Source organism: Grammomys surdaster, unplaced genomic scaffold, assembly GCF_004785775.1.
Source record: "Grammomys surdaster isolate TR1022 unplaced genomic scaffold, NIH_TR_1.0 1136, whole genome shotgun sequence".
Classification (NCBI taxonomy): Eukaryota; Metazoa; Chordata; class Mammalia; order Rodentia; family Muridae; genus Grammomys; species Grammomys surdaster.
The window spans coordinates 1,784,901-1,794,570 of NW_021605555.1; the positions used below are offsets into that span (position 1 = coordinate 1,784,901).

The window sequence follows — 9,670 nt, forward strand, 5'->3', positions numbered from 1 at the left end:
TTGAAAAGTGAGAAGACACATACTCTTGCTTGTGTGGATGTCCATTCTAAAATTGCTTCATAAAGCCACCCAGACTGAGGAAGGATGACTATCAGTTGTTATTAATAGAGAGAGTTAAAAAGATCACATGTGTTCTGGGGTGTGCTTGTGTGTATTATAATAAGACAGTTTTAAGGGGGATGTACTTCCTGCATTGTGTTTGGCTTGAGTATATTTTGGGAAAGGGAACAATGACATGGCCCCTTGCTGTATTTACAATCATGCTGAACTTGCAAAGAGAACACAGACTAAAGTCATTAGGTGAGTGTAGCAGGTGGTTAAATGTATTCATAAGGAAAATGATTTATACAGTAGGCCGCATCATTTTTCTCTCTCCCAGAGTTTATTTGGATAAACTAAACCAAACCAAACCAAACCAAACAAACAAAAACACTAAGACTGCAGACTTAGAACCCATATCTGGATGTCTCAAATTAAAATCAAAATAACTGCCAGTTACCTTTGTAAGGGCTGTGGATCCCTGTTACAGTCGTAGGTTTTAATCACATAGGTTCATCCAAGTATCTGCAGGTTCACTACTCTTGGATGTCACCTATGTTTCCTTCTGCCCAGATCTAGGTAACAGGGATATGAAACACCTTTGAATCTTATGCTTTACTGGATTTGTTGATGTAAGGAACAGAGTCCTCCTGCTTACCTGCCTGCTGTATAAGAGTCAAGCATAGTTTCCTGGAAAGCCACTTAGAGCTCAGGACTATATGGGATACAGCAGCAGATATCAGCAGCTTATACAATATGCACTTTTCCAATGACCTTTGATGCTGGATTCTATCAACCAATGGACACAAGCCATAATGACACTTTTTTTTTAAAATAAAATTTTTGGTAGCATGTTTTATTCAGTAATGAGTTGTCTCAGAAATGTTTGTAATAATAACATCTTGAGTTTTTTTAATTGTATGTGCATGTGGCAGGTGGCCTCTGTGTGTGTTTTCATGTATGTAAGCACACATGTATTCAGGTTCCTATAGACGTGTGTTCATGTAGATCCAAAGTTGATGTTGGGTACCTTCCTCTGTTGCTCAACACTTTTTATTCATTGAGACAGAGTCTCTTGAAGAAAATGGAGCTCACCGATTATGCATAATTTAGCTAGCTAGTCAGTTTGCCCCAAAGATCCCCTGTCACTGCTTCCCAAATGTTGAAAATAGAGGCAGAGGTCACAGCTGGCCAGCTTTTATGTAAGTCCTGGGGGGCCAGACTTCAGTCCTCATGCTCCTGTGGCAAGTACATTACCCACTGAACTATTTTAAGAAGTGTGAGAGAGTGTGTGTGTGTGTGCATGTGTGCATGTGTATGTGCATATGTGTGCATGTGTGTAGACCAGAGAGTGATCTTTGGTGTCATTCACTAGATACAATATCCTTTTTTCTATTTTTTTTAAACATTAATATTGAGATAGTGTCTGACACTCACCTGGATCTTGCTAGTTTGACTAGGCTGGCTGGTTGGTGAGCTCCCCAAGGGATCCATGTGTCTTCTTTTCCTCAGTTCCAGGATTACAAGCATATGAGATGACACCTGGATCTTTCATACATAGGTTCTGCAGATCAAAAGCAGGTCTTCATGCTTGCAAGGGAAGCACTTTACCAAATCAGCTATCTCTCCAGACATTTTTTTAGTAGAATAACTTCATGAATACTATATGAAATAAACTTTAAGATTTGTCAGTAGAGAAAGTTGAAGGGAGATATGACATCCCAAAGGAGAAAAACGTTACACATAACACTGCTTCTTGATCTTGGAACATTAATGAATGTCCCCTGGGGAGCATGGAGGAACTAGTCTTCTTTTAATCAAATATGATGATTTTTCTGCCAATTGTCTTACTCCAAAATCCTTCCTCTTCAAAGCAACTGCCTCCTATCAGCAGAACTTTAAAAATGTTCTTCCTGTGTTCACTTGATTCTTAAGCATATTCAAGCAGCATCAGAAGATTCAACAGGCTTCCGTCTTAGCTTATTACCAGCTTTAATGCTCCTTAAGTGTTTATTTAATTCAAATTTTAATGCTTATGACAAAAGCTTATTATGATACTGTATAATTATGTAATACTACTTCAGTGATTTCTGTAGATCCTTGAGTAATTCATTTTTATGCATTTCCTATTCTTCATCTAAAGTTCTAGTTTTCCTTAGAGATGAGTCATCTTTTGTTTAATGACCACAGAAATTGAAAGTAGAGAGCACTTTGCACCTTGGTGACTCCTTTGGCTACAATAGACAGTGTAACTAAACTGGTAATTACAAGAACCTTGCACTTATTTTGGAAATAGTGTTTCTTAGTTCTTTAAAAATACAAACGAAAAAAATCTTGTCTATGAAATGAATTAGTTGTATCTCACAGCCAATAAAATCTTCCTCTGGAGGTTTTGATGTATGAACTGTATGTTAACTTCAAAAGAAAATGTTTGTGGCATTTAAATTCTGTCTCTGGACAGCATTAGAGGACAGTTGTACTTAATATCTTCTGCATTGTCAAGTCTTCAGAATTAGATAAGCCATGACTATAAGAATAAGAACCTTTAGGAGTTGAAACTATGCAGGGTTTCTTGAGTAAAGGTTGCAATAACTGAATTCTTATTTCTTCATGGAAAAATTTTAAAAAAGGATTACATACCATCAATCATTCTGTTTTGTACTCAAGATTTAGTAAACATGTATAAGTGCATATGAAATTCAATGCCATTATACTAGATATGAGGGCAAATTATCAATTATAAAACCTTTCAGAAACTTTTAGAGATCGCTTAGATGTTAAACATGTATCCCAAGAAGGTCTGTTCATGCTTCTGGTGACTCAGGAAAATACAGACACATCTGACAGAAACAAGAACCTTAGTGTTGAGGTTTTGTCTTTTACTGTCTATTGTAGTGCTAAGTGCAAGCCCCCAAGACCTGGAGTCCGCAAGTAGCCCTTGTGACCTTGCTCACAAGTTAATTCTGATTGGTGAGTAAAGATGCTAACAGACAATAGTAGGGTAGAAGAGACATAGATGGGGTTGAGATTTTGTGGGCTTGGGTCAGAGAGAAGACCAGGAAGAGGAGGAGGAGGAAGAGGAAGAAGAAGAGAAGGAGGAGGAAGAGGAAGAGGAGGAGGAGCAAGAGGAGGAGGAGGAAGAAGAGGAGAAAGAGGAAGAGGAGGAGGGAGACACTGCCAAGGAATAGAAGAAGAGAAAGGAGACACTGCCATAGGATAAATGTTAAGAAAGGATGGCCTTGCTCTCTTCCGCAGCCATTTTAAATCTAGCTCCATACAACGCTCCGCCGCCGCTGCCGCCGGGACCCGGACTGCGCCCCAGCACCGCCTTGCCGACGGCTCCGCCACCATGGAGGACATGAATGAGTACAGCAACATAGAGGAGTTCGCAGAGGGATCCAAGATCAACGCGAGCAAGAACCAGCAGGATGACGGTAAAATGTTTATTGGAGGCTTGAGCTGGGATACAAGCAAGAAAGATCTGACTGAATATTTGTCTCGATTTGGGGAAGTTGTAGACTGCACTATTAAAACAGATCCAGTCACTGGAAGATCAAGAGGATTTGGGTTTGTGCTTTTCAAGGATGCTGCTAGTGTGGACAAGGTTTTGGAACTGAAAGAACACAAACTGGATGGGAAATTGATAGACCCCAAAAGGGCCAAAGCTTTAAAGGGGAAAGAACCCCCTAAAAAGGTTTTTGTGGGTGGATTGAGTCCAGATACTTCAGAAGAACAAATTAAAGAATACTTTGGAGCCTTTGGAGAGATAGAAAATATTGAGTTTCCCATGGATACAAAAACAAATGAAAGAAGAGGATTCTGTTTTATCACATATACAGATGAAGAGCCAGTAAAGAAATTGTTAGAAAGCAGATACCATCAAATAGGTTCTGGGAAGTGCGAAATCAAAGTTGCACAACCCAAAGAAGTGTACAGGCAACAGCAGCAGCAACAGAAAGGTGGCAGAGGGGCTGCAGCTGGTGGAAGAGGCGGTGCTAGGGGACGCGGAAGAGGTCAGGGCCAAAACTGGAACCAAGGATTTAATAACTATTATGATCAAGGATATAGAAATTATAATAGTGCCTATGGTGGTGATCAGAACTATAGTGGCTATGGCGGCTATGATTATACTGGGTATAACTATGGGAACTATGGATATGGACAGGGATATGCAGACTACAGCGGTCAGCAGAGCACTTACGGCAAGGCTTCCCGTGGGGGCCGCAATCACCAGGACAATTACCAGCCCTACTAAAGGAGGACGCTGGGAGAGCAGGAGCTGTAAAGAAACCATCTTACAGGACGACATTGAAGATTGCTTGATCTTCTGTTGACCTAAGATGATTATTTTGTAAAAGACTGTAGTGTACGACACAATTGTGTCCAACTGTATATAGCTGCCAATTAGTTCCTTTGTTTTTACTTTGTCCTTTGCTACCTGTGTTATGACTCAATGTGGACTTGTGTTTATACAAATTTTTATTTGTGTGGTTTCATGTTAAACCTCAAATAAATGCTTCCTTATGTGAAAAAAAAAAAGAAAGGATGGCCTCATAGGAAGCAATAGTAGCAGACATTGGGTAGGGTTTTGTGCAGGACATGTGTAATAATCTGGGACTTTATCTGTAATGAGCTAGAATTTTACTGGGTTCTTTTGAATTGGAGAGATAGATTTTAATTTTCTAAGAAGGGTCCTGCCTATTGTGTTAGATACAGCTCACTAGGGCCCATGGGTATGACTGGAAAGACAATTAGTAGGAAACTATGAGGTAAATAACATGAGGGATGCAATGTGTAGTGATACGAAGGGGTTTGGAGCAAGCTGGTCACAACAGAGGTGTTGAGAGCTATTCAGATTCTGAATGCGTTTTGGAGATAGAACCGTTGTAATCTGTGGAAGGTTTAGATACAGCAGGAAGGACTCAGGAGACCACAAAGGTTTTAGTTTGAGCAATGGAAAGCATGGCATTGTCACTTATAAAGGAGGATTCCAGCCCTTGTTTCTTTCTAACAGTGTGACTTTGGATAAGGGGGCTTAATCACTCATTAAAGGGGATAACCTTATCTACCTTGTAGTTGACATAAGAATTTAGTGATAATCTATAAAGGCCCTTGTGTGGTACCTGATACTGATGGAAGTTAATAATAGACAGAATTCTTATCACTATTGTTCTTTGTTTCAGATGTTTGAAGACAGTTCAAGTGAGTTCCCAAAGTCTTTGCAGAATCATTCCCATGTCTCTTCTTGTAGAGGCTAGCTGCCTTCTGCTCCTTTCTTTGGTATGTCTGTATTTGAAAAAGTCCCCTGGTTTATTAGAGAAATGGTGAAAAGCAACACAATTTCCAATTATGGTCTAAAGTGGTAAGAAACTTTGTTGAATGTCTGAGCCCCCTAGTTATGCTTATTAATTGAGAAATATAATTATTTTCTAGTGCTGCCTTGAACATGCTAGGCAGGCATTTGTCTACTGAGCTATACCTCTAGTCTAGAGAAGCTTCTTTTTGGACAGAATATGGATGTTAGACAACAGTGTGTTGGGATAATGGTGGGGCTCCATGTATCTTCTTTGCATAAATAATCCGTCATCGAAAGAAGATCTTTGTGGAGCTGAGTTTAAGAAGTACAAGTTATATTACCAATGCTAGCCAGCCATGGATATAGCTACTGCGATATAACTTCTGGTTCCGAAAGTACTGGTTCTGAAAATTTGATTAATGGATCTGTTAGTTCTATGTACTTGATGGATAAATACGAAAAAGTCTAAAACAGAAGGAAACATCGTATCTGCTTTATTTGTCTTGAAAAGCATGTGAAAAGCACTCCTCTAAATAGCAAAGGCAGTGAGGCATTTGTCTATAGTCACACTGCAACTCTGGTCCTTATATTTATTTCAAGTTAAAAATTAAAACACTGGGCTAAGTTGATCTGGATAGTGATGAGGTGGGGGAGAGACTTGGAGGGGAGGGAGGAGAAACTGTGGTTGGATGTAATGTATGACAGAGGGCTAAAAGTTCAAAAGAAAATGAAATAAAACCTGTTGGACTAAATAATTTCTTTAAAATTGATTTCAATCTAGCACCAAAATTTTATATTCTACTTCCTTCATTTTGGTACATGCTTAAATCCAAATTAAGGTACAGAGAGGACTACCTAAAATTCTCTTTAATACCTTTGCAATCTGGTTTGCTTGTTTGGTTTTGTTTTTGAGAGAGTGTCTCTATGTGGCCCTGGCTGTCTTGGAACTCACAGAGAGCTGTTGCCTCTGCCTCTCAAGCATTAGAATTAAAGATTGGTATAGTCTCAGCTTTGAGATAATTTTGGATCCTAGCATCATGTATAATTTTAATGTTCTTTGTCCACAAAAGCCTCAGTAACTTGTCTGAAAGATTTAGTGAATAGCCTGACATACTCCAATTACTTAGCACAATGCCTGGACTATGGAACACATCCAGCAGGTGCTTTTCTAATGGTAAAAATGATTTTTCTTTCTCACGTGTCTTCCCAGCGTAATACGTTTCTGTCTTCATGGAAATCTGCCAGTCTATTAGGCCGCTCAGCAACACTGACTTAACTTGCTAATAAACTGGAACTTCCCACCTGCTCCCAGCTGTCCCCAAGGGGCCTGGAAAAGTAGAGACACAGCTGAATAGGCTCAGGGATTGCTGACTGATTTGAAAACTCTCAGCTTTCGTGTTGGTCGCACAGATATTCACACTTAGATGAAATATGTCTTTGTGCAAGAGCGAAAAAGCGTGAGTAAGCCAGCAGCGTGGCTCACATATGCGCTTATGCCTTTTATACTCCCTCCAATTTCTATTTAAATCTAGGAAGGGCATTCATTTGTGACTTTCTCTGTATATTATTAGGGAAAGGCTGAGTGTGGTCCCAGAAATTCCGAAGGAGCCTGGGGGTGACTTGGTATAAATGTTTGGCTGGAAAGTCAGCAGAGCAGGAACATACCTGTTTGCCAACTCATACTCTTTCTTTCCATGTTGCTTTTCTGGCAGGGTGGGTTAAGATTTGTGAATTTCAGTAAGAATTTTCTGTCACTGCTTGATATTTGAAGATTTGTATTAGTAAGGATATACATATATATATATATATATATATATATATATATATATATATATATTCTATAAAATAATATTCTAAAAAGAGTCCTGACAAATCTAAAGTAATTGCTGAAGCACTTCTCCAAAGTTAAAAGAAGCAAGTGTTCTAGCTATAATTATTTTTCTCATTTTGTATCCCCTGGTTTTATGAGAATATTGAAATACACATAGAGTATAGTATATTTCTCTAGGAAGGGGCTCACACTTTCAGCATTTTTCCTTTTATTGTCTTGCTATGCTGACCACAAATGTATCTACCCTGTAAAAATGTAAGATTCATGAGGAAGGACCTCATCTATCCAATATCTGCTCTATCTCTAGTGCTTGAAATGCTATTTTATATACTGTGTTGAGTACAGAGTAAATATAGATTTTTATTCATTCAGCAAACACAAATAAAAGATACATAAATTATAAACAGCATAAGTCTACTCAGTTTCTACTTTTGACCTTGGGAAGTCCTAGGTCAAGGGGCCCCAACTACATGAAAGCCTGTGGGCTGCATCTTCATGTGGCAGAAGTGCAAGAAAGTACACAGACAAAGAGAGGAAATTGGGGTTGACTCATCATTTTTTAAAACCACTATCCAACTTGATAACTAGCCTTTCGATACCAGCATCGATTCCTTCCTGACAATACAGTTCTCACATCCCGTTGTTCTCTTAAAGCCTCACTTCCTAAGACTAATATCATTGTGAATTTCAGTACAGGTTCTGAATATCACACAGTACAGATTTTATCAGGATGGCCTTAAATCAGAGCATGAATTTTAAAAGAAATCAGGACATGATTGGTGGCAGATGGCTTAGATCCCAGCACTGAGAAGGCAGAGGCAAGAAGATCTTTGTGAGTTTACGGTTTGCCCGATCTACATAGTGAGTCCCATGCCAGCTGGGCTATATAGAAAGAGTTTGTCTCAAAAACAAAATAAACAAAGAAAGCCAAGGAAATTGGAATTTGTAAACTAAGTACCACCTCAGAGTCTTTGTAGAGAGTCAGAGATTGAGGTATCAGTTGCAGAAATACACATTTTCTCATTTCCTTTGTTGTGCTTTCCCAAGCAGTTCTAAGACAGTCAATCATTGGACCTTCAAGAAACAGTCATGTAGCATCTGCCTGTATTTGTATACCTTGAATAATTGGGATTTTTGAGATAAAACTTTTCTCATTTTATTTTGTTCTAAGATTCATTATGACAGTTTATGGATCTGGACCCATCTTGGGCTTAGTTTACCTTTTGTCTCCTAGCTTGGGAACACAAGGGTTTGGATCCTGATTACATAAAGAGCCTTCTGTTTGTGGGGAGAACTTTAAGAGTTGGGGGTGATTGGCTCCAGGAACAAGGCCAGGACACGATCTGATTGTGCATGGTTAGAAGAGAGATAAAAATCTCATCTGCCTGGAAACATTGAAGGGATAGGGAATGAGATTAGAACAGAAAGGAGCAAATAATGTGGAGGCAGACCTGCTGTGTGTGTGCCTGAGACAGGCAGTTAGGAGGATGGGAAGGCAGAGAAAGGAAAGCAGACACTACCAACTTAGGGGTCAGAGGTCGATGCCAAAGGGAGAAGCTATGCCTGCTTTTAGGGAAACAAGGTGCCTGGAAATATATGGGACCCCCAAGGAGTTAGAAACAAGAGACAGGATTGGGATAGAGTGGGAAAAAGGTTGGGAATAAAGTATGAGGAAGTGCCGATGCCAAGCTAGACTGAATTGAAGCTGATGCTTGTGAGTATGTCTGCTGTATGCCCTGAATGATCTGAAATCTCTTGTTTTCTAGAGATGAGCTGTTTTCATTCTGGTTTATTCATTCAATTTTACTTTAAAATGTCAAGGTGAAACAGGAGGAGGTATGGACAAAGATAAAGATTCAAGACTGAGGCTTAAAGGGGAGGGAGGAAGGGAGGGTAAGAGAAAGGGGGAGACAGAGAGAGACAGAGAGAGACAGACGGGGGCGGGGGGAACATTTTTGAGCACATGGCTAACTCGGTGTCTGTGTACTTGACTGATGACTTCAGGAGACTGCTGTCCAGAAGCAGTGGGTAAGTTTTTCAAAAGGCACTCTTGTTTTCTGCTCATTCAATTCACAACTTAGGTAGGCCAGATGCTTCCATAGTTGTGTGACATTGGATAAGAAATTATACTGCTGCAACACATGTAGACACATATATGTGCCTTTGTTTTCCTCGAGTTATTAACTTTCTGAGAAGTGAGTCTCATACTCAAACCATGGAGATAATTATAATCTCCAGGTCTCTGTACTCTAGCAGATTCTTTTTTAAAAAAAGATTTATTTTAAAAAGATTTATGTTTGTTTCTTTTTCAGTTATTTGTATGAGTTGTATGAGGTATGTACATGTGTACTCTGGTATGCACAGAAGCCAGAGGTGTTAGATTCCCTGGAACTAGAGTTACAGCAGTTTGAAAGCTACCCAACTGGGGTTCTGAGAATCAAATTCAGGTCTTTGGCAAGAGTAGTATGTACTCTTAACCACTGAACCCCAGATAAACAGTTTGT

At 39.4% G+C, this 9,670-nt stretch overlaps 1 pseudogene; it reads left to right on the forward strand.

Annotated features, from left to right (window-relative positions):
* Window positions 1–3,259: 3,259 nt before the first annotated feature.
* LOC114634869 lies at window positions 3,260–4,294 on the forward strand (annotated as a pseudogene).
* The last annotated feature ends 5,376 nt before the right edge of the window (window positions 4,295–9,670 follow it).